The 7,630-nt window shown below is 44.0% G+C and overlaps 1 non-coding gene across 1 annotated transcript; it reads left to right on the top strand.

Annotated features, from left to right (window-relative positions):
- The first annotated feature begins 6,682 nt into the window (after positions 1–6,682).
- Positions 6,683–6,763, top strand: trnas-cga (transfer RNA serine (anticodon CGA)). The gene has a single exon. It is a non-coding gene; the product is annotated as a tRNA-Ser (tRNA).
- Positions 6,764–7,630: the final 867 nt, after the last annotated feature.

Here is a 7,630-nt window from a genome sequence, read left to right on the forward strand (position 1 = left end):
ATATGTAGACAGGCCAACAAGAGGTGAGGCCATACTGGATTTGGTTCTGGGTAACGAACCAGGCCAGGTGTTAGAATTAGAGGTAGGTGAGCACTTTGGGGATAGTGACCATAATTCGGTGATTTTTACACTCGTGATGGAGAGGGATAAGTGTGTACTACAGGGCAAGAATTATAGCTGGGGTAAGGGAAATTATGATGCGGTGAGGCATGACTTAGGATGTGTGGCTTGGAAAAGTAGACTCCAAGGCAAGAGTGTAAATGATATGTGGAACTTGTTCAAGGGGCAACTATTGAGTGTCCTTGATAATTATGTACCTGTCAGGCAGGTAGGAAAGGGTCGTGCGAGGGAGCCGTGGTTTAATAAGGAATTGGAATCCCTTGTTAAATGGAAGAGGGCGGCCTATCTCAAGATGAGACGTGAAGGTTCAATTGGGGCGATTGAGAGTTATAGGGTAGCCAGGAAGGACCTGAAGAGAGAGCTAAAAGCAGCAAGGAGGGGACATGAAAGGTCCTTAGTAGATAGGATTAGGGAAAACCCTAAGGCTTTCTATAGGTATGTTAGGAATAAAAGAATGACTAGGGTAGGAATAGGTCCAGTCAAGGATAGTAGGGGGAAGTTGCGTGTGGAGGCGGAAGAGATTGGGGAGACACTGAATGAATACTTTTCTTCAGTATTCACTCAGGAACAGGGCATTGTTGTCGATGAGAATACTGAGGCACAAATAAGTAGAATGGATGGCTTTGAGGTATGTAGAGAAGAGGTGTTGGAAATCCTGGAAAAGGTGAAAATAGATAAGTCCCCTGGGCCTGATGGCATTTATCCTAGGATTCTCTGGGAAGCAAGGGAGGAGATTGCAGAGCCATTGGCCTTGATTTTTATGTCCTCTTTGTCTACAGGAGTAGTGTCAGAAGACTGGAGGATAGCAAATGTGGTTCCCTTGTTCAAAAAGGGGAGTAGGGATAGCCCTAGTAACTATAGGCCGGTGAGTCTCACTTCTGTTGTGGGCAAAGTCTTAGAGAGAATTGTAAGGGATAGGATTTATGCACATCTAGATAGGAATAATGTGATCAAGGATAGTCAGCATGGTTTTGTGAAGGGCAAGTCGTGCCTCACAAACCTTATTGAATTCTTTGAAAAGGTGACGAAGGAGGTTGATGAGGGGAAAGCGGTAGATGTGGTATATATGGATTTTAGTAAGGCGTTTGATAAGGTTCCCCATGGTAGGCTACTGCAGAAAATACGGAGATATGGCATTGAGGGTGAGTTGGAGGTTTGGATTAGGAATTGGCTGGATGGAAGAAGACAGAGGGTAGTAGTTGATGGCAAAGTTTCTTCATGGAGTGCCGTCACTAGCGGTGTTCCGCAAGGATCTGTTTTGGGACCATTGCTGTTTGTCATTTTTATAAATGACCTGGAAGAGGGGTTAGAAGGTTGGGTGAGCAAGTTTGCGGATGACACGAAAGTCGGAGGAGTTGTTGACAGTGAGGAAGCATGTGGCAGGTTACAGCAGGATATAGAGAAGCTGCAGAGCTGGGCAGAAAGGTGGCAGATGGAATTCAATGTAGCTAAGTGCGAGGTGATTCACTTTGGGAAGAATAACAAAAAGATGGGGTACTGGGCTAATGGTCGGATACTTGGTAGTGTGGATGAGCAGAGGGATCTTGGTGTCCATGTACACAGATCTCTGAAAGTTGCCACCCAGGTAAATAGTGCGGTGAGGAAGGCATATGGCGTACTAGCTTTTATTGGTAGAGGAATTGAGTTCCGGAGTCCTGAGGTCATGATGCAGTTGTATAAGACTCTGGTACGGCCGCATCTGGAATATTGTGTGCAGTTTTGGTCGCCATACTATAGGAAGGATGTGGAGGCATTGGAACGGGTGCAGAGGAGGTTTACCAGGATGTTGCCTGGTATGGAAGGAAAATCGTATGAGGAAAGACTGAGGCACTTGGGGCTGTTTTCACTAGAGAAAAGAAGGTTTAGGGGTGACTTGATTGAGGTGTACAAGATGATTAGGGGGTTAGATAGGGTCGACAGTATGAACCTTTTCCCGCGTATTGAGTCGGGTATTACAAGGGGGCATAGCTTTAAATTAAGGGGGGGTAGATATAGGACTGATGTTAGGGGTAGGTTCTTCACTCAGCGAGTCGTTAGTTCATGGAATGCCCTGCCAGTAACAGTGGTGGACTCTCCCTCTTTATGGGCATTTAAGAGGGCATTGGATAGGTATATGGAGGATAGTGGGTTAGTGTAGTTTAGGTGGGCTTGGATCGGCGCAACATCGAGGGCCCAAGGGCCTGTACTGCGCTGTATTCTTCTATGTTCTATGTTCTATGTATGTCAGAGCAGAATAAACACCTTAATGTCGGTCTGCACTCTGCAGAGCCAGCTGTGAGTGTTTGAAACATCTTCATATATGACCTCTGATTAAACAAATAGACATGATTTGAACATTGGATTTGCCAATAGTGAATCTACTTCAATCTACTGCAATTCAATTGGCGGTGAAAGCACCAGGCAAATACAAGGACAGTTTTTTCTTTCTCGATCCATTGTTATGTTTACTAATCTCCCTGCACATGTAACTGGATACTTCCCATCCACTTGGTTTGATGGGATCCCTCCAGTGTGGCCCTTCGGGCCAACCAGTCCACACCAACTATCTGAAGAGTAGCCCAGCCAGACCCATTTCCTTTTGACTAATGCACCTAATATTATGGGGAATTTACCATGGCCAACTCAGCTGACATGCACATCTTTCGACTGTGGGAGGAAACCCACGCAGACAGGGGAAGGATGTGCAAACTGCACACAGACAGTCGCCCGATGTTGGAAGTAAACCTGGGACCTTGGTGCTGTGACGCAGCTGTGCCACAATTATCTCTCATCAATGCGTGTAATTCAACTTGGTCTCCCAGCATCCTACTCCTTTCTGAACCAAGAGAGGGGTCAGCGAACACTGGGGTCATGCTGCGGACAGGACAAGCAAAATACTTTTTCATGTTGTAAACCTCCATTCCATAAGATGTGTTAATCGCCGACGGCAAATATATAATCGTATCCTTGTGGTTACCGTGACGGGTAACAAATTCAATGGAGTTTTCTCCACGCAAGTGTGAATCTTGTCGAATACGTTTTTCAATGACTTTCTGTGGGACGAATTCGCGCTCCAACTTGAAAACACTCCTCTCAAAAATCCCGGCCGATTATTCAATTACACTTCATTAACTCAAGTTCTTAATCAGAAATGTCCCACTATTCGAACTTTGACTCTGTGTCTCTTTCCACAGACTCTGCTGGACTCGTCGAGTTTCTGCAGTATTCTTTGAATTTACTGTGCAAATTGCTACTTTACATTACATTCCTTTAATCCCAGTCCTCTGTTTACTGACCCTGGTCAGTGACAAGTTTTCCTCCTGCTCGTCAAAGTGCCCATCCCCGCTGTTCCCTCCCACATCATGATAAACAACCGCAGGGAATCTTCTTCGCTCCAAAGTGAAAGTTACCAGTCTCTGGACTCTCTCCTCAAAAAGGGAATTCTCATCCCCAGACATGGTGCGAGACACAGGATTGTGAAGAGATTTTGGGGAAATATTGTTATGTGACAGCTGACAAATGTTAAGGAGGCAAAATATAGAAACCAATCTCCAGTTTTGCGAATCTTCAGAAACTCATTGGGAAGTGGAATCGGAGGGGAATGAGCAAGGGTGAACTGTCGGACTGAACAGAAACAGTCAAAACAGCTTCCCCTTCTTTAAGAGGACGGGACATTAACTCTGATGTTTTCAGGACACAAGTGGATCTGAGACATTGAAAGATTTTTTTGTTCTTGTACCTAAGGATTTCCAACCTCATCCATACTCCAGGACAATGAAAAAGCTTGGGACAAGACAAACACTGAGAAGCTCGAACCCAGACTGTCCTGGTTGTAGGAGAATTGGTTCCCATTGACATGTGTATGTCTACAGTGGATGGGGTCAGATTCTTCACTTGCCTCCATAATGAATGTCGCAGGCTTTATTTTGGAAAAGTACAACGGAGTTGTACGGAGGAGAGTTGTTATTCTGGGAATGGCAGACTGAAGTTGAGATTCAGCAACACCCTTCTTTAGAGGATCTTGCGAGGTGCTGGATCGCAAGTGTCAGTGCATTAGGCTGCTGAATGAAAGGTACTTGATTCAAGAGCCCCCAGGGCGACAGTGATACCTGCACTTGCTGCATCTGTTTGCTTTCTTGCACAGTTTTGTTTTCTAATGAGGTCAGAAAGATATTCTCCAAATGGAAACACTATCGTGTGACGAACCACAAAGACATTTCGCATTGCTTTCAAGATTAATGTCAAGAACTGTGACTGTTGGGAATCTGAAACCAAAGAGAAAAAGCTGTAGAAAGTAGCCGGTTTTGTAGTACCTGTGGGAGAAGACACAGTGCTGATGAATTTCTGAAACATTCCCACTGATTGTCTCTCTACACATTCTGCCAGACCTGTTGAGTTTCTCCTGCAAATACTGTTTTGTATGTTAACTGAATGCCCATTCCACCTGTCAGGATGTTACACCCAGACTCACCATGCACCGACACTTTACGCGTTTGTAAGCTGTGAAATGATTGCATTCAAACAAACCCAAATATGATTTACTCTTCCTCACCTCCACAAAATGAGATACCTGGAAAGTGAAGTGGCCAGTGTCGTCCTGACGTCGTGGATGAGTGGTGAAGGCAATGGAATTGAATTTCATTTGGCTTTCACCAGGCAGCTCCATAGTTCCCTTTATTCAACAGAAATATTGCCACTTCCGATTGCACCGTCTCCCTCTCAAATTGCAGATTGAAGCTTATTGTATTATGGTCACTACTTCCCAATGGCTCCTTCACTTCAAGCTCCCCGATCAATTCTGGTTCGTTGCACCAGATGCAGATTTGCCTTCTCCCTGGTAGGCTCCAGCACCAACTGTTCTAAGAATCCATCACGGAGGAACTCCACAAAGTCTCTTTCTTGACGTCCAATACCATGCTGATTCTCCCAGTCTACCTGCATTTTGATATCCTCCATAACACATGTAGTAACACCTTTGCGACATGTCAACAACAGCTCCTGATTCAACTTACATCCGACATCCAATCTACTGTTTGGGGGCCTGTAGATAACTCCCAAGAGTTTCTTTTTACCCTTAGAATTTCTCATCTCTATCCACACTGACTCTACATCCCTGATTCTAGGTCCCCTCGCGCAAGGGACTGAATATTATCCCTTACCAACATGGCCACCCCACCCCCTCTGCCCATCAGTCTGTCCTTACGATAGCACGTGTAGCCTTGAATATTCATTTCCCAGGCCCTGTCCACTTGAAGCCACGTCTCAGTTATCCCCACAATATCGTATCTGCCAATTTCCAAAAGAGCCTCTAGCTCATCCATCTTATTTCTTAATCTATGCTGTCAAGGCCAGTTCGTGGTATTTCTCATACGGCAATAGTAACTTTCCTAAATTGTGGATTATAATTCCTCATACTGTACTCCAAGTGCGGTCTAACCGAGCTATCGTACATTGGAAATAAGACTTCTATCTCGTGCCCTAAAGTCCTTCAGCTGGAAAGGTTGCCATTCTACAGCTTTCACAACTGATTTCTGTAACTGCTGCTATACTTCAATGACTTATTAAAACGACGCCAAGATGCATTTCTACAATTCTGTACGTCAGACTTTCTGCAACAATCAGTTTTCAAATTGTTACCTTTGAAGAAAAATCTACAGACCTTTCCCATCTGACAAGTATGATAAAGTCAATTCGTTTTTCTGTATTAAATCATGAGGGACATAGATGGGGTGACTAGACACGGTGCTTTCCCGCTGGTGAGGGAATGCAAAATTCGAATGATTATGTTTAAAATGAGAGGTTAAAGATTTAAATTGGACCAAATGTGCAGCTTTTTCAGGCGTGTCTAGAATGCGTTGCCAGAGAAAGTTTTGGAGACTGGTACAACTACAAATTTTAATGGCATCTGGATGGGAATATGAGTAACAAGCGTTTAGAGGGATGAGGGCCAAATGTTGGAAAATGGGACCAGATTAATTTAGGATATCTGTCCAGCATGGTCATATTGTAGCAGAGGGTCAGTTTCCGTCCAAAACGAATGCAAATGCTTCAGTCAAAACGGATTCCAGTTCCAAAACTTTGGTCAATCTTCCTCTCTTGTGCTCACAAGTTCTGTACCTGATGTCAGAGCTTAAGAGTTTCATTCCTGGAACCAGGACTGTCAATCGTTTCCGAATTCGTTCTAATTCGGATATTTTTTTTCGAATGTTAGCCAGTTTTCAGGTATTTAGCATGAATATTTTTGGTACCAAATTGCGTTGAATATTAAAACTTATTAGCATATCCACTTCGGAACCAGGTGCTGGACAATTGAGTCCAAATCGCTCATATGCAAGGAGGCAAATGACTCCTTTGTGGTGTAAATTCCGTGACTCTATAACTCCACGAAGAATCATTCTCACAAGTTCATCTGTGTCAGAATCCAGGCTGCGGTGAAAGCTGGTCAACCTACAAATGTAACATTCACCTGGGTCACTGCAAAGGTTTTGGCGAAATCTTTGTGTCTTCATAAATTGTTCTTTCAACATCTGATGTATTTAATGGTTTCAGGTGTTTTACGATGAAAACAAAAAGCCTTTGTGCAGCTGTGATGGCCGAGTGGTTAAGGCGTTGGATTCGAAATCCAACGGGGTTCCCCACGCAGGTTCGAATCCTGCTCACAGCGTTGTATTGGTTAAAAACCTCTAATCTCTTAGTGGTCTTTTGCATATCATGAAGCTTGAGCGAGACTTTCAATTAAAAGTCGATTTTCGAACGTAAAGATTCCGAAGTAATTTCAAGAGTGACCCAGTCAGTTAAAAGAATAAACTATGTGTCGAGACTGAAGAAAGCCATCAACGTCAATGAGGGTCAACACGCGTGATATTGTGAAATTTAGATGCTCGGGCGCGAATGAAGCAAAGTGAGATGCAATACAAAACATGTAACTGCTGGCCTCATTTTCTCGGATCTGTTGAAAGACTAGCTGAGATAATAGGTCAGACCCACAATTTGTGATGATTCCAGACTAATGGAGTCACAGAGTCATACAGATGCAGAGCAAGGAAACAGACCCCTCAGTCACATCGTCATGCAGACGAGATATCATAACCTAATCTATTCCCATTTGCCAGCACTCAGCTAATATCCTGCTAAAACCTTCTTATTCATAGAATCATCCAGATGGCTCACAGACTCCACCACTTCCACTGGCAGCTCATATCATGCACATGTTATCCTTTAGATTCCTTGTTCAGCTTTCAAGTCTAACCATTAACTTATGCCATCTCGTTCTGGACTCCACCATCCGAGAGAAAAGACCTGTTCTATTTATCCTATCTCTGCCCGTCATGATTTCATCAACCTTTATAAAGCTACTCCTCAGCCTTCGATGCTCCATGGAAAACAACCTCAGCGTATTCAACCTCTCCCCATAGCTCAAATCCTCAAACCCTGGGAACACCCTTGCCAATCTTATGGGAACCTGTGCAAGTTTCAAAACATCCTTCTGAGAAGAGTGAGACCAGAATTGCACACAATATTCCAAACGTGG

The sequence above is a fragment of the Chiloscyllium plagiosum genome, unplaced genomic scaffold (genome assembly GCF_037043375.1).
Source record: "Chiloscyllium plagiosum isolate Xiang-an unplaced genomic scaffold, Cpla_swu_hap1 HiC_scaffold_50, whole genome shotgun sequence".
NCBI classification, from domain to species: Eukaryota; Metazoa; Chordata; class Chondrichthyes; order Orectolobiformes; family Hemiscylliidae; genus Chiloscyllium; species Chiloscyllium plagiosum.